This window comes from Plecotus auritus (genome assembly GCF_963455305.1).
Source record: "Plecotus auritus genome assembly, chromosome: X".
In the NCBI taxonomy this organism is placed as follows: Eukaryota; Metazoa; Chordata; class Mammalia; order Chiroptera; family Vespertilionidae; genus Plecotus; species Plecotus auritus.
The window spans coordinates 102,619,560-102,638,802 of record NC_137784.1 but is presented as its reverse complement, the minus strand read 5'-3'; the positions used below and the strand labels follow the sequence as shown (position 1 = coordinate 102,638,802).

The window sequence follows — 19,243 nt, the reverse complement described above, 5'->3', positions numbered from 1 at the left end:
GCTTTCATTTGGGTCTGTATGTAGAATCATTGGATGTGTACAGAAGTTTGGTAGGAGATTGAAATGATACACAAACTATTTTTCTCTTCATTATCATTCTTTATACTTTTAAAAGTACTTGGTGTGAGTTCTGTGCACTGATATTCATAGCCACTGAAAAGTTGGAGAAAACAGGAATTTTCTTTTTTTTTCTTCCACTTAAGGTAGACCAAATATTCACTAAGGTGCTGTGCTGTTTTTATCTGAACATAGACATGAACACTTACAAAAGGCTCTCATACCACATTTACCCCTGAGTGTGACTATCTCCAATACATGCATTTATCCTGAGAGTTATCCCTGGGTAGGCTAAGATTCAGGTCAACAAATTCCCAGTTTTAACTCTGAGTTACATTTTATTCACATGAAACATCCTAGGTAGCAATATAGGGGTAAGTGAAAGGAGTATAGTGGATGGCTGTCCCTGTAACTTCTTTCTTCCTCATAAGTATTCATTTGACTTTTTAGCTGTCAATTTCATCCATATATGCCTTTTTACTTGGAGGGGAGAGAAAGAGAGAGAGGGGGATGAGGGAGAGGGAGAGAAAGAAAAAGAACTAGAGAGCTAGTATCATGAAATCATGACAGCTTCAGTCACTGGTGAAAATGAAGGGAACTAAATTCTGGGATGCCTTCTTTGAGGTGAAGACACTTAACCAAAAATAATCTATTAATTTGGTGGACATGTATTTTCTCTAAAGCAAATTTTGCCACCAAGAGGGCTCTTTTATGAGGAATCTATGAACAATTGAGACTTTTCTTAAGACCTTCTTGGTGACTTTGATCATAAAATTAGATAGTGTGTCTATAAAAGCACACCTCCAATAAGGAGACTGAATTTTTACTTGTCTTTCTTCTCTACTTTGATCACCAGTTTAGCTGCTCTTTTCTCCAGACCACCCTACTTTTCAAACTTGTTTCTTGCTGTCATTGGTCTCTGTAAAATAACATCATTTAAAATCAGCTGCCTTAACCCTGAGGGGGGTGCTCTTTGAGGCCATTTCATGCAGTTTTCTGATGCCCTAACAAAGGAGGAGGACATGGTAGAACATAGGCAAATGGCAATGTTACTAATTCAGCAGAGCCTATTTCTGGCAAGTAAAAAGAAAAAAAAATCCAGGATGTTCAGGTAATTCTTAATAGAAGGTGATGTTTACAAAGGTAATCTTGTCTTAGCAGAGTGGAGGGCCACTTTTTGTTAGACTGTGTTCTGCAGACATGGTGTTACCAATGCAGCTTATGGCACTAATAAAGTAAAGGTGTCTAGGATGGAGGGCAGCCAACTCTGAACTGAGCCTAAAGTAGAAACCCTTTGAGAAATAGCAACAGTTCTAGGTGTAAAAAAGATAGATCCATGCAATCCATTGCAGTTAGAGCCTGGTGTTTCTTATTTACAGTGGTTAAAAGTGGCCCATATTTAAAATAAATAGTTAATTAAAAAAACCTTAGTTCCAGGTAATGTGGTATAAACTCATTGTTAGTTAAAAGAAAATATTTTACTGGAAGGCTGAGTTTGGCACTGTTTCATCACTATGTGACTTTCTTCTTGATGGCAGTTTTCTTTCTGAAGTTCACTAAACTTGGGTTGATTTTCAAGTTTGTAATCCCAACACTTCTGCATTATTTTATAAATACACTCTGGACACTGCTGAGAGACTGACACCTAGTATCTTCTTTCCACTTGCTTTTGTGCTTGCTGATTTGTCATTCCAGGGTATGGACAGATCCCTAAGCTGAAGGTCTCCTAGAGGAGGATGCCAAAGCTCCATGCGTCACTCTCAGAACGATATCTCCCATAATTAAGAGCTTCTGGTGCTGTCCATTTAATGGGAATCTGCTTTAAGTCAGAAGATGAATACACACCACCATCCTCTTGACGAGACATTCCAAAGTCACTGATTTTCAGAACATTATTTTCACCTCCAGACAGTTCCTTGCAGCAAGGTCCCTGTGTATACAATTTTTACTCGAAATTCACCATCCAGAAGCAGCATATAATGAAAATTTCACTAACTGTTTTGTTAGTTCATCCTTCTTTCTCAGAAAGGAGAGGAAATCGCCTCCTGGAACCAGTTCCTTAATGATGTAGATAGACTGCATTTGTGTGCAAACTCCTATAATTTGAAAATATTGGGATAATTGTATTGCTTGAGGATTTTGGCCTCTTGTAAAAATTTTAATTTCATCTTTACAAGTGGGAAAGACCATCTTTACATTTTTAACAGCAATAGCAGTTTTATCTTTTAACCCTTAAATATGTCACCAAATTTTCCCTTGCTCAGTAATACTCCTGTTGTGACTGACATCTTCATGACTGAGAACCCATTTCTTTTTCTAGTTATGGCCATCATGATACTCTTGATTGGAACATTGACTTTTTTGCTATTAAAAAATGAAATAAAATTCACAGAGCATAAAACTTGCCATTTTAAAATGGTTTTTACTATTCACTATGCTGTATAACCATCACCACTAATTCCAGAATATTTCCATCAACCCACACCTGTCGCTCCCAATTCTCCTTTCCCCCAGCTCCTGGAAATGATTAATATACTTTCTATCTCTATAGAGTTGACTGTTTTGGACATTTTATAAAAATGGAATTATGCAACATGTGACATTTTGTGTCTGGCTTCTTTCACATAAAGTCATGATTTCAAGGTTCATCCATGATAATATAGCATGTATCAGAACTTCATTTTTTAAAATAACTGAATAATATTCCATTGTATGAATGTGTACCATATTTTGTTTATCCATCCTTCAGTTATGGATAGGAACAATGATTTTTAAGTATTAAAATTGTAAGTTCAACATTAGTGTATCCACAATTATAATTATGATATCAAGATTATACATGGTGTGAACAGAATGCTGTATAGAAATGATATGTAAATTATTTGTCAGCATTTCATGCAAGTGTGATTATTTTTTAAGGCTCTCCTAGTTCTGGTTTTATGAAATATGTGAATGTAGTATTTTCATCAATAAAGTTTAATGCGTTAAGCATTAGTTTAAAAATAAATGAGAAAAATGTTAGGCAGATGAGTTATTTGCCACATGTTGTAATGATTATGTTTTGAATTTATTTCAGTATGCAGTATTTGAAAAATGTCAATACATAAAGGAAAGGAAATAAGTATAATTAAGTCAATATATTTTTAAAGCAATTTTTATAATTTAGCAGACATTGCATCTTAATATAAGTCACTATTAAAATCATGCCCTTGTGAAAAATGTGATGTCATTTTTTTCTTTTTTGGTTGATCATGTAAAATTACTTCCTTTTTGTTGCTATGTGTTCTGTTTACTTTTGACAAGCTATTGCTTGTCACTGAAGAATGTTTTACATGTTTCTATTTCATTTTTTCCTTCCCCTTTTTCCCACTTGTCCCTCTTTCACAGATAAAATGTTTAATGTTGTTTTATTTTGAAGTCATCATAGTCTGCCTATCTTAAATGGTTTCTGAGAGTGGGCAATAAGAAATACAGATATTTCATCCTTATATAGGGACTTAACTCAAGCCTTTGTTGTTGATGGAACTCACTGATTTTTCTTCTTTGTTAAACCAACCTTCCTCCCTCCCTCCCTCCCTCTTTGCTTTCTTCCTTTCTTCCTTCCTCCTCCTCTTTTTCCATCTTCTTCCCACCTATCATCCTCCCCTCCCTCCTGCTGCTGCTCCTGCTCCTCCTGCTCCTGCTCCTCCTCCTCCTCTCCCTCCAGTCATCCTTCCCTCCTTCTCCCATTCCTTCTTTTCTTCCTTCTTTTATCTATCAATATAATCACTTTGTTTCTTTCAGATGAGATTGGAATGGAATGGTTCAGCTGTGACCAGAAATTTAGTTTCCTGAGTAGATTGCCAAGAATCACAAATGAAGAGGGCCCACTTGCATCTTCTTAAATTATTCATTTATCTGCTTTATTGCTCCATGCTGAAAACTTTAAATTGTTGAGTTGTACATTACTGTATTTAACTTGTTGCTTAGTTTCTACATATTTATTTTCAGTAAATGGCTGAAAGTGTTAACTATTCCATATTTTTAGCACAATGTGCTGCATATAGTTCCCAAGAAGCAAATGAGGTTTCATGTGTACAGAATTTCACTTCAGGTTTAGTTTTTTTAAAAAAATCTGAAATGTTTCCTTTTTATTGTTTGAAGCTGAAAATAAACAATTATTGAACCATTTTGAATTTACCTCATTTTAAAACTAATTTTAATTTATTATTTGGGCTGTTTTTAATATTAGTCACTAAAAACAAAGTAGGAGCAGTGTCTAATGCAATACTTAGGGATCACTTTATATATTACATGTACAACATTAAAACCTGTTTAAAAAAAGAAAAAGTTACCAGCATTCACTTGTCCCTTGCCATTTTTTCTTGTAATTATGTTAGACAAATCTGCGGTGGGGAGTGGATATCAAAAGTTAGTTGTGTTCTAATTCTACAGTTAGAGGATCTTTGTATTGCTGAACTTTCATCTGGAAAGGTTTCAGTGACATTTTTAAAAGAAAAAATTTTAATCTACCGAATTCTACCAGTGTAACCTTTTTTCTAAATAAACAATAGTTTTCTCAAATGATTGTGTATCATTGTGTGTATTGTTGCTTATTCAAAATAACTTAGCAGAGATAATTCAGTAAGTTTCCTAGCCTTTTCTCTTCTCCCTCCTGTCTTAGTCCCTGGACTATAATGTTTTCGAATGAAATCTCATTCAGTGATAAGAAAAAATTCTATTTGCTCATCTCTGCACCTGGCGTAAACAGTAGGCTGAAATTATGCCAAGAATTACCATTTACTCTTCAGTTCCCTGGAACCAATGATGCCCATGCAAGTTAAATTTGTTTTTTTAGAATTGACAATAGAGGCTATAATTTTAAAAAGGATTGACAGTGCTGAATATATTCTAGAATTGGCAAAGGGATATAAATCTTGATGCTCCTTTTCAGGTAATTGTAATTTGCAAAATTTGATGACCACAATAATTATTTATGGGAGAGAGAGATCCATTCAATGACTTGAACACCCATAATGTCCCTGGCATAAAAGATATGATACGTCTTAGAATTATTTTGACATTGACAAAATAACTATGGTTTACCTCAAAATCATTTTGTCTGAAATATATCAGGGAAGAGCTTGCCAGTTGTTATGTTGCATTCACATTTTAAAGATTACACGACTAAGTTTGAAAGAGAAATTTTGCTATTAAGCATTGTATCTCTTCTCCCTATTCCCCAAGTTATTAAACACAGGTAATCTTTGCTTGTGGCCTTTCTAGAAATGCATTGAGAATGGAAAATACAAACTTTGATTTTAACCACAAAAATCATTTATGTTGGAAGTAGCAAACCTGTATGTGTAGGGATAAGCTGTTTTTAAGCATCTACTCTGTTCTAGGTACAAAGGAGTTATCTTGAGAAATGAGGGCCAAATGAATGCTACTGGTGGTCAGCAAACTTTCTGTAAAGGAGCAGATAGCAAATGTTTGAGGCTTTGCAGACTAGGTGGATCCTGTTGCAACCCCTCATCTCTGCCACTATAGCCTGAAAGCAGGCATAGATGATATGTCAGTGAGCATGACTGAGTTCCAGTAAAATTTTATTTACTAAAACCTGTTATAGAGAATCCTATGCAAGATTTATGTAACGTATCTGAGTGCCTCTTATGCACCACATATGTAGCCAGGAGAAAAACAAAAGTCCCTGCCCTTATGGAACTTCTAGTCAAGGGAGGCAAACAACAAATATTTAATGTTAGGTGGAAGGAGGTCCTCTGAGGAAAAATAAAACTGGATAAGGAGATTGGATGAGGCAGGGCTTCTTTATATACAGAGTGGTCATGTGGAGTGACTATATGCAAAGCAAGACTATATGAGGCAGTTTTCACAGTATTATTATTTTATTACTAAGTAATGTGAAGCAGGAGCTCTCCTTAATCCTCCTCTGATCTTTGAACCTTTACACGAAAATCGTGTAATACATAGGGTTTCTCTCAGGATGTAGGCTCTGAACTCTAGTGGCTGGTGTCTAAGCTAGCCATTTTCTAGAAAGGAGCTGTAACTTAAGACTCATAAGTGGACATGGAGGATATCTATGGATCACCCAGGAATTGAATGCAAGTTGTGTTATGTGCATTTTTCTGGGTATATAGCTTTCACTGGATTCTCAAAAAGAGAGACCTAAGGTGGTGAGTTTGGTTTTCTGGGTCTTGTTACAAAGAATTCTAACTTTCATAACTAACCCTGAACCTGTCTTGAGTTGGCAAGAAGTTGGAAGACAGTTGTCCATTCCTACCTTGTCTTACAGGGGCAGAAATTAGAACATCTTGCTTGTCAAATGATACAAGTGATTTGCAATTTATTGGGAAGTCACTAGTTCTTGGTATAGTGCCATTTTCTATTTCAGGGAAGCACTTTAGCCAAGTATGGGTGGAAGTACTAATAGCCTTCTCTTCCCCTCTCCCGCAAATGATTATTTTTTTTCTATCCTACCATATTCCAAAAAGGATTTATGAAGAAACATGCAGTACACTATAAAAAGTAAATGAGAAAATTTCTGGGTGAAATTAGTACCTAAAATGAGGTTAATACCCCAAGATGCTCTGTACACCTGGGCCATGAATCAGCTCTGAGAATCCTGACAGGCTACATAGAGAAGGTAATGTGATCAGTTACAGTAATTACAGTGTCCACCATCTAAAAGGCCAGTCATGGTGGAGAAGAACATTTTTCTGGCAGTGAAACCTAAAAGAAACTTATTTGCATTCTAATAAAGAAGAAACCCTGTCTTTTCTGTAAATCAAAGGTATGTATCTTGTAATGGACCTAAATGTTAGCTGATGACCAACACCTCAACTCATTCTAGTAAGGATATTTCTACAATGACACCAAAATATGTGGTCCAGGCACCCAGGTCTCTGATGATTTGGTTTAGTACAGGAAAATATTTTTGAATATTTGGGACAGGATTCCTCAACTGGCACTTATGAAGGCCTTACTTTTTCTAAGCATGTTCATAATGATCAGAAACTCATACAACCGTTGTTTAGTTCCCATGACATAAGTAACATAAACAAGATCTCTGCTATGCAAAGTGCTGAGCTCCCATGACTGTGAAAGACATGGGTTTATTAGAATTTATGTGTGCACCAGTAGCAGCCAATTGGTGAATTTTACCACTGTATCAGCTGCCTCCCATGAAGTTGTCCTGCTAAGTCCCACCCAACCTGTGGATAGGCTGCACTGGGGCGACCAGCTGATGCTATTTTTTTGCCGCCTCCCAGACTTTCCCAGCATAAGGTTTTATAGAGTACAGAAAACAGAAAAACAGGACGTGCAGGGGGAGGGTGACAGGCCTCTTTGCAAGCTCTGTGAGATTAAAACTCGAGCTGTTTACAATCCAGGCTCACATCTAAAAGCAGTTTCTCTTTGGTCTTTCTTAGACTGAGTTGCTAGCTAGTTCCCAAGGTCTCACAATCTGCTTACAGATGGCTTTCACTATATTTCCCGCAGGGTAGGAGGGGGAGCTGGAGTATGGGAAGGGGCCCATGATCCCATTTACCATACAATCTCATTAGCTGAAATTCTGTTCCTGGAGTATGGGAAGGGGCCCATGATCCCATTTACCATACAATCTCAGCTGAAATTCTGTTCCTGGCCTTTAGATTTTTTTCCCATTTTTTATGGATACTGATCTCTAAGGCTGCCTCTTAGGTAGAATGAAACAATGTTACAGTTGCTTAATATTTTCATCACTTATCAGAAGCATGGTTCAAGTGTTTAATTTTTTATTTTTTATTTTATTTATTTATTTTTTTTTCTTTTTCTTTTTAAAAAAACAGCTTTATTGAGATCTAACACACATGCCAAAAAATTTACCTATTTAAAATGTACAATTCCCTGGCTTTTAGCATATTCACAGAATTGCACATCCATCACCAGAAATAATTTTAGAACATTTTCAGTACCACCAAAAGAAACCCCAAACTTCTTAGCCATCACCTCTAACCCCTCACTAGCCCTTGGAAACCACTAATCTATTTCCTGCTTCTATGGATTTGCCTGTTCAGAACATTTCATATAAATGGGATTATACATTATATTGACACTAGAGGCCCGGTGCACGAAATTCGTGCACGGGGGAGGGGGTTGTCCCTCAGCCCAGCCTGCACCCTCTCCAATCTGGGACCCCTGGCTCAATCCAGGACTGCTGGCTCCCAACTGCTCGCCTGCCTGCTGGTTTGCCCCTAACTGCCCTCCCCTGCAGGCCTGGTCATCCCTAACTGTCCTCCCCTGCAGGCCTGGTCCCCCCCAACTGCTCTCCCCTGCAGGCCTGAGTCCCCCCAACTGCCCTCCCCTGCAGGCCTGGTCACCCCTAACTGCCCTCCCCTGCAGGCCTGGTTTCCCCCAACTGCTCTCCTCTGCAGGCCTGGTCCCTCCCAACTGCCTTTCCCTGGCAGGCCTGGTCGTCCCCAACTTCCCTCCTCTGCTGGCTTGGTCATCCCTAACTGCCCTCCCCTTTAGGCTTTTTTTTTTTTTCCCAATTTGTTAGTGTGTTATTTTGCAATTGCTTTTTTATTTATTTATTTATTTATTTATTTTTTTAAATAAATCTTTATTCAGATTATTACAATTATTTCTCCTTTTTCTCCCCATATCTCCCCTCCACCCATTTCCCACCCCACCTTCTGCACTTACCTCCCCCCCACTGTCCTCATCCATAGGTGTATGATTTTTGTCCATTCTCTTCATGAACCCCCCATACCCCTTTCCCCCTGAGAATTATCAGTCCACTCCCTTTCTATGCCCCTGATTCTATTATATTCACCAGATTATTCTGTCCCTCAGGTTTTTAATTCACTTGATTTTTAGGTTCACTTGTTGATAGATATGTATTTGTTGTTCATAATTTTTATCTTTACTTTTTTCTTCTTCCTCTTCTTTAAGAATACCTTTCAGCATTTCATATAATACTGGTTTGGTGGTGATGAACTCCTTTAGCTTTTTCTTGTCTGTGAAACTCTTTATCTGCCCTTCAATTCTGAATGATAGCTTTGCTGGGTAGAGTAATCTTGGTTGTAGGTTCTTGCTATTCATCACATTGAAAATTTCTTGCCACTCCCGTCTGGCCTGCATAGTTTCTGTTGAAAAGTCAGCTGACAGTCGTATGGGTGCTCCCTTGTAGGTAACTAACTGTTTTTCTCTTGCTGCTTTTAATATTCTCTCTTTGTCTTTTGCTCTTGGCATTTTAATTATGATGTGTCTTGGTGTGGTCCTCTTTGGATTCCTTTTGTTTGGGGTTCTGTGGGCTTCCTGGACTTGTAAGTCTATTTCTTTCACCAGGTGGGGGAAGTTTTCGGTCATTATTTCTTCAAATAGGTTTTCAGTATCTTGCTCTCTCTCTTCTTCTGGCACCCCCATAATTCTGATGTTGGTACGCTTGAAGTTGTCCCAGAGTCTTCTTACATTATCTTCAACTTTTTGGATTTTTTTTTTTTTTGCTTTTTGCTTTTTCGGTTGAGTGTTTTTTGCTTCTTTGTAATTCAATTCTTTGACTTGATTTTTGTGTTCCTCTTGTCTGTTTTTGGGTCTCTGTATAATATTTTTTATTTCAGTCAGTGTATGTTTAATTTCTAGTTGGTCCTTTTTCATATCTTCGAGGGTCTCGTTATATTTATCGGCCTTTTCTAGGATATTCTTAAAAAGCCTTATAACCGTGGTTTTGAATTCTATATCCAGTCGTTTGTTTTCCTCCATTTCTTTCGTTTGTGATCTGATTATTTGACGCCGCATTTTCACTGCTTCCCTGAGTTGGTAAGGTAGATTTGTGTGCTTGGTTTCCAATATGGCCCAGTGGGTCGGCCTCCCCAGTTAACCTGAGGTGGACACTCTTGGTGCACCCCTTTGTGGACTGTGTGTACAGCCTTGTAATTAAGTCTTGATTGTTGTTGGTATCACTGGGAAGAATTGACCTCCAGGCCAGTTGGCTGTAAGGATCAGCTGTGTCTATGCTGGGAGAAGTTCGGTGCTGGAGACAGCCTTATAGGATTAGACTTGCCAAATTGCAATAGCCTCTGTGCTCAGCTTGGATGGGGTGGAGCCTCAGTCTTGGCTTCCCGTCAGCCTTGCCCTTGCGCGCACGTGCGTGCCTTCAGACCTCTGCCTTCCCGGCTCCCGAGTCTCTGCCCGAGAGTCCAGACTCCCCCCACAAGAGCGTGGGTCCCCAGGGGCTCGCCTGGAACTGGGGTTCACTGCAGTCAGAACTGGGGCTCAGTGCATTCAGGAGCCTCTGACTCCCTTCCACTAGGGAAAGCCTGTGGCAACCTCCGCAGCCTTTGTGCGCACTGGCGCGCGCGCACTTTCAGTCCTCCGCCTTCCCCGGCTCCCGAGTCTCCGCCCGAGAGTCCAGACTCCCCCCACAAGAGCGTGGGTCCCCAGGGGCTTGCCTGGAACTGGGGTTCACTGCAGTCAGAACTGGGGCTCAGTGCATTCAGGAGCCTCTGACTCCCTTCCACTAGGGAAAGCCTGTGGCAACCTCCGCAGCCTTTGTGCGCACTGGCGCGCGTGCAATTTCAGTCCTCCGCCTTCCCTGGCTCCCGAGTCTCCGCCCGAGAGTCCAGACTCCCCCTGTAAGAGCGTGGGTCCCCAGGGGCTCGCCCGGAACTGGGGTTCAGTGCAGTCAAAACTGGGGTTCAGTGCGTTCGGGGGCTTCCTTCCCCCTTCCGCCAGAGAAAGTCAGCCAGGCTCTCAGCTGCCCTTCCTCTCTGCGCGCACAAAGACCCTTTGCCGTACCTCCAATTCTCTGTGAGCTTTTCTCTTTCCTTCTAGTTGTAGAATTTTCACTCAGCCAGCTTTCCTGTGGTTCTGGATGGTGTCCGTTCTGTCTTTTAGTTGTAGTTTTGAAATTGTTGTGCCAGGCAGCAGTTTAGGTGTTTACCTATGCCGCCATCTTGGTTTCTCCCCCAAGTGTTTAATTTTTTAAATTGAAGAAACATTTCTAGAGACACTTCGAGGGCCAAAGGGATTTTATTTGGTCTAGAGTTGAGAATAAAAAGAGGAGCTGCTTAAAAGATGCTAATTCATGCTAACTGAATTCATATTTTGTATTTATAGATACAAATGGACATGATAATTAAGAATAATAGAAGGGATATTGAAAATAATGACTAAAGAAAGTGTGGCACCCTGAGAAGACATACTTTAATGTAAGAATAATTGCTTTTTGTTTCTGATTCTTAGGTATTGTTTTAAGTTCAATGACCATTATTTCTGTTTGTGTCAGGCTAACAAAGTTTAATTCCTGTGATGTTAACTGGAAGTGTTTAGTAGAGGAAACAGGAAAGGAGAATATTTTGATTGAGGACAGGGCACATAAACTTGAGAAATGCATTATTGTAAGTCATAGGTAGCCTTCACTTCGGGGATAGGAGCTTGAAAATGACCTTAACCTGTATTTTAGTCTGAACGCTGGTTTTTGTCAGATGATAGCTAGATGTCCTTGGTCTAGAGTATCAGGTTGATGAAGAGCTACTATTACCCCTGTCCCCACAAAATTCTAAGCAGAACGATATTGTACTATATCCAAGGCCTTCTTGATCCTAATTTTGTGCATATGTAGTGGTACTCATCTCCTAGGGTTACGTATATCATTATTAAAGTATATGAGTTGTAATTAGATATGCCACTGCTAGGTACTATTATGTACTTCCAGGATAATTGATCCAAGATGTCAATAATACAGAAAAAAGATCATGCTAATAAGTTACAAGCAGGAAATGAAATGTAAAATGAATAAAGTACTCATACCAATGCAACTGGGGTCCTGTCTCAGGGTAAGAATGACCTTAGACTAGATGTGATTTGGGAAGTCTTATTCTCAACAGGTTGATCTGGGAATACTTCATGAAGGATTTGGATGTTCAAGAAGCTAATCTACAGAGTTGGGGGAAAGTAGGTTTATAGTAGTTCGTATGGAAAAATAATACAATAATTAATAATAATACAAGAATAAATTTTGTGTACTCAACTGTAAACCTACTTTTGTCCCACCCTATATTTCTACTCAGACCTAGAGGGTGTAGGTTTTTTGGGTCTGCTTTAACCCTAAATTGGCACTAGAGGGGAAAGAATGTTGAACTTAGAATTCAGACCCATTCTGGTATAGTACAGAATCTTTGAAGCCAACCTGTTATCATACTAGTCCAGGATTGGATCATATTTGAGAGACAAATGTTCTCTACCTCTTTGGATGCTGTTCCATGTTGCCTCAAGACTTTCCTTTTTCTGTCTTTTTCTCATTTCTAAGCTTGACATCAGACTTTTTATTTCTTTAATCAGTGCTAGTCACATTTTTTCATATCTTTACAGGTAATCGAAGTTATTGCCTCTATGTCAAGATTACTTTCCTTGTTTCCTCTGACTGACCATGAGCTACACCTGGTCTTCACAATGCTCTTTTATGAATGAATTAAATCTAACAATACAGACACTCAATAACTGTTAGCAATTGTTATCTGTAGTAATATACCAGTAGATTTAAAATGGCAGCGGAATAAGTGGATGCTACTCAGACATGCTCCCGGGACCAAACTGGAATTACAACTAAAATACAAAAACACACACATCTTGAATAATCAACTGAAGATTAGCTGGAAAGAACCTTGGTAACCAAGGACAGAAAGTGGAGACTGCATGGAGACTAGTAGGAAGGGTAGAGGCACAAAAGGGCTGGCCAGGCTCCCACAGACAGCAGCTGAATTTCCGGAGAGATATCTCAGCTGTGGGGGGTTGCCACATAACTCTGGGGTCTAATCCCCAAGCTGCCCCCCCCATCAGAACTGAGAAAGTTCCCACATAACATCTGGCTGTAAAAAGCAGCAGGGTCACTGTCTGCCAGGAAGAAATGGCTGGAAATTCAGGCACCCTCTTAAACGGCCAGCACACAAAATTTTGTGTGCAGCCACTCACCTTGGGCTCCAGCAGAGGGAGGGTAGAGTGGACTGGTGCTGCGTAAGCATAAGCCAGGGTTGGGGGCTCTAGGATTAGATCTCAGAAGGCAGACACCCCGGTTTCCTGTGCTGAGAAATTCCCTCACACTGTGGAGGTCATCTTTCTTAGGCAGACCCTTGCTATCCAGGTGGTTCTTACCTAGGGGGAAGACAGTTGCCCCACCCTATTGGAAAACCCCTTGCCACCCTGTGGCCTTTCTGAGGCCCATTAAAAGATTGAGAATAACAATAAGCCTCCAGGCAGAAGCAATTGCCCCACCCTGTTGGAAAAACCTCTCACCCTACCTGTGGACAATTGTGTGAGGCTACTCTGACTGAATCAAATCAGTCTGCAGACAGAGGCAGGTCTCTGGAGGCTTTGAGTCTTTGCCTGATCTAATTAGTCAGAAACAGCATCTGAGCCTGCCACAGACACCACCGCAGACCACAGCGTGAGGCAAAAGCCAGTAGGACCCCAAGTGACTGCAGCTGACACCTGTGGGACCAGCTCCATGGGGGAAGGGAGTACAGCTCATAACAGAGACAATCAAGGTGTGAGACAAGGCAGACTCAGCTTCTGGGCTAAGGAGTCCCCAACCAGTGGACTACTAGGGGATTCAATCTCTTGGACCTCAATCAGGTTGTCCAGGGCCAGAAAGGGACAGTGACTCATATTCCCCTGCACTAGAGAAGCTCCTAGGAGGCCCAGGATAGACACACCAAGGGACCAGATTCAACAACATCAGAGCAAAATCCAGCGAGTCCCTAATAGCAGACCCAAATCACCTGTATAACAGCTGGCACAATGACATCAGGGTTGAAACTCACTGGCAGCAAGTCAGAGGGGAGATCCCTCCCATGAATGGGACATCAACAATCAAGTCCCAATTACAACAGGAGAGCCTAAATAATGCACACAAGGGGCATTCCTAGAGCACCCAGCTCAGATGAACAAAGAGACTGCACCACTGGACTCCTCAAGACACTTTCTACATAAGGCCATCTCACAAAGACTGGGAGGCATTCTAATACATAGAAGCAAATACAAAGAGACAGCTAAAATGGGGAGACAAAGAAACAACCCCAAATGAGAGAAAAGAAGAAATCTCCAGAAAAGGAACTAAATGAAATGGATGTAGGGAAGCGTGGAAGACTTTGTTGGAAAGTCAGTAAGGAGGAAATTCCAAACAAGGTAGTTGGCTGAAGGCAGCCCACCCCTGTTTATCGGAATTCCAACTTAGGGGAATTGGCCGAAGGAGGCTACCCCTTGACCTTTTCAAACAAGTCTGTGCACATGCAGACCCTTGGGTTTTTACTGAAATATTTATGCTTAATCTTTAGGTGTCCTTGCTTAAAGGACACTGCAGATACATGTGTCCTCCCTAGATTACTTACTTTACTGATTGTATCTAAAAGATAAACTTTATCTCAAACTGCTGTTACAATAAAAGCCTGAAGAGGCAGGTGATCGAGGCTGTCTGGTTCCTTTAGCCAGGCAGCCCTTTAGCCCTCTCTTTCACAGCAATCCTGTGTCAGAGTAATCATTCATGCCTTGCTTGGGGTTTGCTGGTCAGCCCCAGAAAATGGAGGCAAGCAAACTATCAGGTGTAGAGTTCAAAGATATGGTTATAAAAATGCTTAAGAACTTAGTGCAAATTACAACAACCATGAAAGGGGAAATAGAAGCCATGAACAAGAACCAGACAGAAATGAAGAATGATATATCTAATATCAAGAACACACTGGAAGGTATTAAAAGTAGTTTGGATGAAGCAGAGGATCAAATCAGTGATTTGGAAGACAAGGAAGAAATAAATACCCAATTAGAGCAGCAAATAAAAAAAGAATTTAAAAGCAGAAAGATAGCTTAAGGGAGCTCTGGGAAAACATGAAATGTAACAACATCTGCATTATAGGAATACCAAAAGGAGAAGAGGTTGAGCAAGGAACAGAGAACCTATTTTTTTTATTTTTTAAGTTATTTTTTAATTTTATTATTTTTATACATATGTGTCCTTATTCCCCCATTACTCCCCACCCCCCCACTCATGCCGCACCGACCTGTTGTCTGTGTCCATTGATTAGTCTCATATGCATGCACACAAGTCCCTTGGTTGATCTCTCCCCCTTACTCCCACTGACCCCCTCCTTCCCTGAGGTTTGAGGTTCTGATCGACGTTTCGCAGTCTCTGGTTCTGTTCTTGTCCATCAGTCTATACCGGTAATTATATTCCACAAATGAGTGAGATCATGTGATATTTATCTTTCTCTGCCTGGCTTATTTCACTTAACATAATACTTTCCAACTCCATCCATGTTGTTGCAAATGGTAGGAACTCCTTCTTTTTTACCACAGCATAGTATTCCATTGTGTAGATATACCACAGTTTTTTAATCTACTCATCTGCTGATGGGCATTTAGGCTGTTTCCAAATCTTAGCTATGGTGAATTGTGCTGTTATAAACATAGGGGTGCATATATCCTTTCTGATTGGTGTTTCTAGTTTCTTGGGATATATTCCTAGAAGTGGGATCACTGGGTCAAATGGGAGTTCCATTTTTCGTTTTTTGAGGAAACTCCATACTGTTCTCCACAGTGGCTGTACCAGTCTGCATTCCCACTAGCAGTGCAAAAGAGTTCCTTTTTCTCCGCATCCTCATCAACACTTGTCATTTGTTGATTTGTTGATGATAGCCATTCTGACAGGTGTAAGATGGTACCGCATTGTTGTTTGGATTTGCATCTCTCTGATGATTAGTGACTTTGAGCAGGCCTTCCTTCTGTCTTCTTTCGAAAAGTGTCCATTTAGATCAGTTGCCCATTTTTTGATTGGGTTGTTTATCTTCTTTTTGTTAAGTTGTATGAGTTCTCTGTAAATGTTGATTAAACCCTTATCGTTGATATGATTGGCAAATATGTTCTCCCATGCAGTGGCCTTTCTTGTTGTTTTATTGATGGTTTCCTTTGCTGTGCAAAAGCTTTTTCTTTTGATGTAGTCCCATTTGTTTATTTTCTCTTTAGTTTCCATTGCCCTAGGGGCAGTATCAGTGAAGAAGTTTCTTCGGCATATGTTTGAGATTTTGCTGCCTGTGGATTTCTCTAGTATTTTTTATGGTTTCCTGTCTTATGTTTAAGTCCTTTATCCATTTTGAGTTTATTTTTGTGTATGGTGAAAGTTGGTGATCTAGTTTCATTTTTTTACATGTATCTGTCCAATTTTCCCAACACCATTTGTTGAATAGACTGTCTTGACTCCATTGTATATTCATGCCTCCTTTGTCAAATATTAATTGGGCATAGTGGTTTGGGTCAATTTCTGGGTTCTCTATTCTATTCCATTGGTCTATATGTTTGTTCTTGTGCCAGTACCAGGCTGTTTTAAGAACTGTGACTTTGTAATACAGCTTGATATCTGGTATTGAGATCCCCCCTATTTTGTTCTTTTTTCTCAGGATTGCTGCAGCTATTCGGTTTTATTCCAGATAAATTTTTTGAAGGTTCGTTCCAGGTCTGTGAAATATGCCATTGGTATTTTAATGGGAATTGCATTGAATTTATAGATTGCTTTGGGTAGTATGGACATTTTGATGATGTTGATTCTACCAATCCATGAACATGGTATGTTCTTCGATCTCTTTATGTCTTCCTCTATCTCTTTTTTCAGTGTCGTGTAGTTTTCCACGTATAGGTCTTTTACCTCCTTAGTTAAGTTTATTCCTAGGTATCTTAATTTTTTTGGTGCGATGGTAAATGGGATTGCTTTTTTAGTCTCTCTTTCTGTACGTACACTATTGGTGTAGAGAAATGCCATAGATTTCCTGGCATTAATTTTGTATTCTGCTACATTCCCGAATTCATTTATTAAGTCTATTAGTTTTTTGATGGAGTCTTTCGGGTTTTTTATGTACAATATCATGTCATCTGCAAATAAGGACAGCTTTACTTCTTCTTTTCCAATTTGGATGCCTTTTATTTCTTCTTCTTGTCTAATTACAATGGCTAATACTTCCAGTACTATGTTGAACAGGAGTAGTGAGAGTGGGCATCCCTGTCTTGTTCTTATTCTTAGGGGAAATGGTTTTAGTTTTTGCCCAGTGAGTATGATGTTAGCTGTGGGTTTATCACATATGGCTTTTATTATGTTGAGGCTTTTCCCCCTTGTGTCCAAACAGCTGGCACTCTTCCAGAGTTTTTAGGCTGTCCTTCTGCGTCAGATCAAAATGGGTTGCTTTTTAGAGATCCCCTCTGTTAGCAGTTCTGAGGACCCTCTTCCACATTCGCGGATCATGCCAGCCCCAACAGCCACGGATTCTTCTAGGCTCAGACTTCCCCCAGTCCTCCAGCTTCTGCAGTGCACATGTTTCTCTGTCCCACTGGGACCAGAGACCTCACCTTATCCCAGGCGAAATCTGACCTTTCCCTGGTGGAGTGTAGAGCTCCTCTGAATCCGCGTGTTTGCGCCAATTGGGGACCGGTGTTCTGGGGTTCGCAGCTGTTCGGTGGGTGCCGCAGTTGTAGATTTTCAGGTTTCCAATAACATCTACTTTCCCCTTCAAGATGGCCTGGTCTCCGCGTCCGAGCCAGTCGCTCCGGGAGGGAACCCAGTAGCAGTGGGGGCTGCCCGGCCAGGGGAACCCTGTCCAGCACTCCGCCACCTTCTCCTGGAGTATAGCTGTCACTTAACTCTCCAACAGACACTCCTCGTGCGACCCTTTCTATCTGCTCTGGGACAAGGCTCGGGGTGCGTCTGCCTATTCTGCCGCCATTTTGGTTCTCCAGTACCAGGCTGTTTGGGAACAGTGGCCTTGTAATACAGCTTGAAATCTGGTATTGAGATCCCACCTACTTTGTTCTTCTTTCTCAGGATTGCTGTGGCTATTCGGGGTCTTTTTTTTATTCCAGATGAATTTTTGGAGAGTTCTTTCTAGGTCTGTGAAATATGCCATTCGTATTTTAATGGGGAGTGCATTGAATCTATAGATTGCTTTGGGTAGTATGGACATTTAAATAATGTTGATTCTACCAATCCATGAACACGGTATGTTCTTCCATCTGTTTACGTCTTCCTCTATCTCTTTTTTCAGTGTCCTGTAGTTTTCTGCGTATAGGTCTTTTACCTCCTTGTTCCTGTTCTTAGGGGAAATGGTTTTAGTTTTTGCCCATCGAGTATGATGTTGGCTGTGGGTTTGTCATATATGGCTTTTATTATGTTGAGGTATGATCCTTCTATTCCCACCTTGCTGAGAGTTTTTATCAAGAAAGGGTGTTGGATTTTGTCAAATGCTTTTTCTGCGTCAATTGATATGACTATGTGATTTTTCTCCCTCAGTTTGTTTATGTGATGTATCACATTTATTGATTTGTGGATATTGTACCATCCTTTCATCCCTGGGATAAATCCTTCTTGGTCATGGTGTATGATCTTTCTGATGTACTGCTGGATCCGATTTGCTAGAATTTTATTGAGCATTTTGGCATCTATGTTCATGAAGGATATTGGCCTGTAATTCTCTTTCATTCTGTTGTCTTTATCTGGTTTTGGTATTAGGGTGATGCTGGCTTCATTGAAGGAGCTTGGAAGTGTTCCTTCCTCTTGAATTTTTTTGGAATAGTCTGAGGAGGATAGGTTTTAGTTCTTCCTTGAATGTTTGATAAAGTTCCCCTGTGAAGCCATCTGGCCTCGGGCTTTTGTTTGCTGGAAGCTTTTTGATGACTGCTTCAATTTATTCCATAGTTATTGGCCTATTTAGATTTTTAGATTCTTCCTGATTGAGTTTTGGAAGGTTGTGTTTTTCTAGGAATATGTCCATTTCCTATAGGTTGTCCAGTTTGTTGGAACAGAGTTGTTTATAGTATTTTTTAACAATCCTTTGTATTTCTGTGGGGTCTGTTGTCATTTCTCCTCTTTTATTTCTGATTTTCTTTATTTGGGTCCTCTCTTTTTGCTTCTTGGTGAGCCTGGCTAGATGTTCATCAACCTTGTTTATCCTTTCAAAGAACCAGCTCTTGTTTTTGTTTGTTTGTTTGTTTTTTGTCTCTATGTTGTTTATCTCTGCCCTGATCTTTATTATTTCCTTCCTTCTGCTTACACTGGGCTTTTATTGTTGCTCTCTTTATAAGTCTTTGAGTTGTAGGGTTAGGTAATTTATTACCATTGTTCTTTTGCAGTAGAGCTATGAACTTCCCTCTCAAGAATGACTTCGCTGTGTCCCAT

The 19,243-nt window shown here is 40.1% G+C and overlaps 1 protein-coding gene and 1 pseudogene across 2 annotated transcripts in view; one reads left to right on the top strand and one right to left on the bottom strand.

Moving 5' to 3' along the window:
- The window catches only part of THOC2 (THO complex subunit 2), a 111,897-nt gene extending 108,626 nt beyond the window's left edge, over window positions 1-3,271 (top strand). Inside the window, exon 33 of the mRNA XM_080653130.1 lies at window positions 1,753-3,271. The gene's annotated coding sequence lies outside the window, so the exon portion shown is untranslated. The remainder of the gene's footprint in view (window positions 1-1,752) is intronic.
- LOC308240225 (tyrosine-protein kinase Fer-like) lies at window positions 1,445-7,591 on the bottom strand (annotated as a pseudogene). Its single transcript has 2 exons — window positions 7,517-7,591; window positions 1,445-2,373 (listed from the first exon to the last, which is right to left on the bottom strand). The product of its transcript is annotated as a tyrosine-protein kinase Fer-like (transcript).
- Between the last annotated feature and the right edge of the window lie 11,652 nt (window positions 7,592-19,243).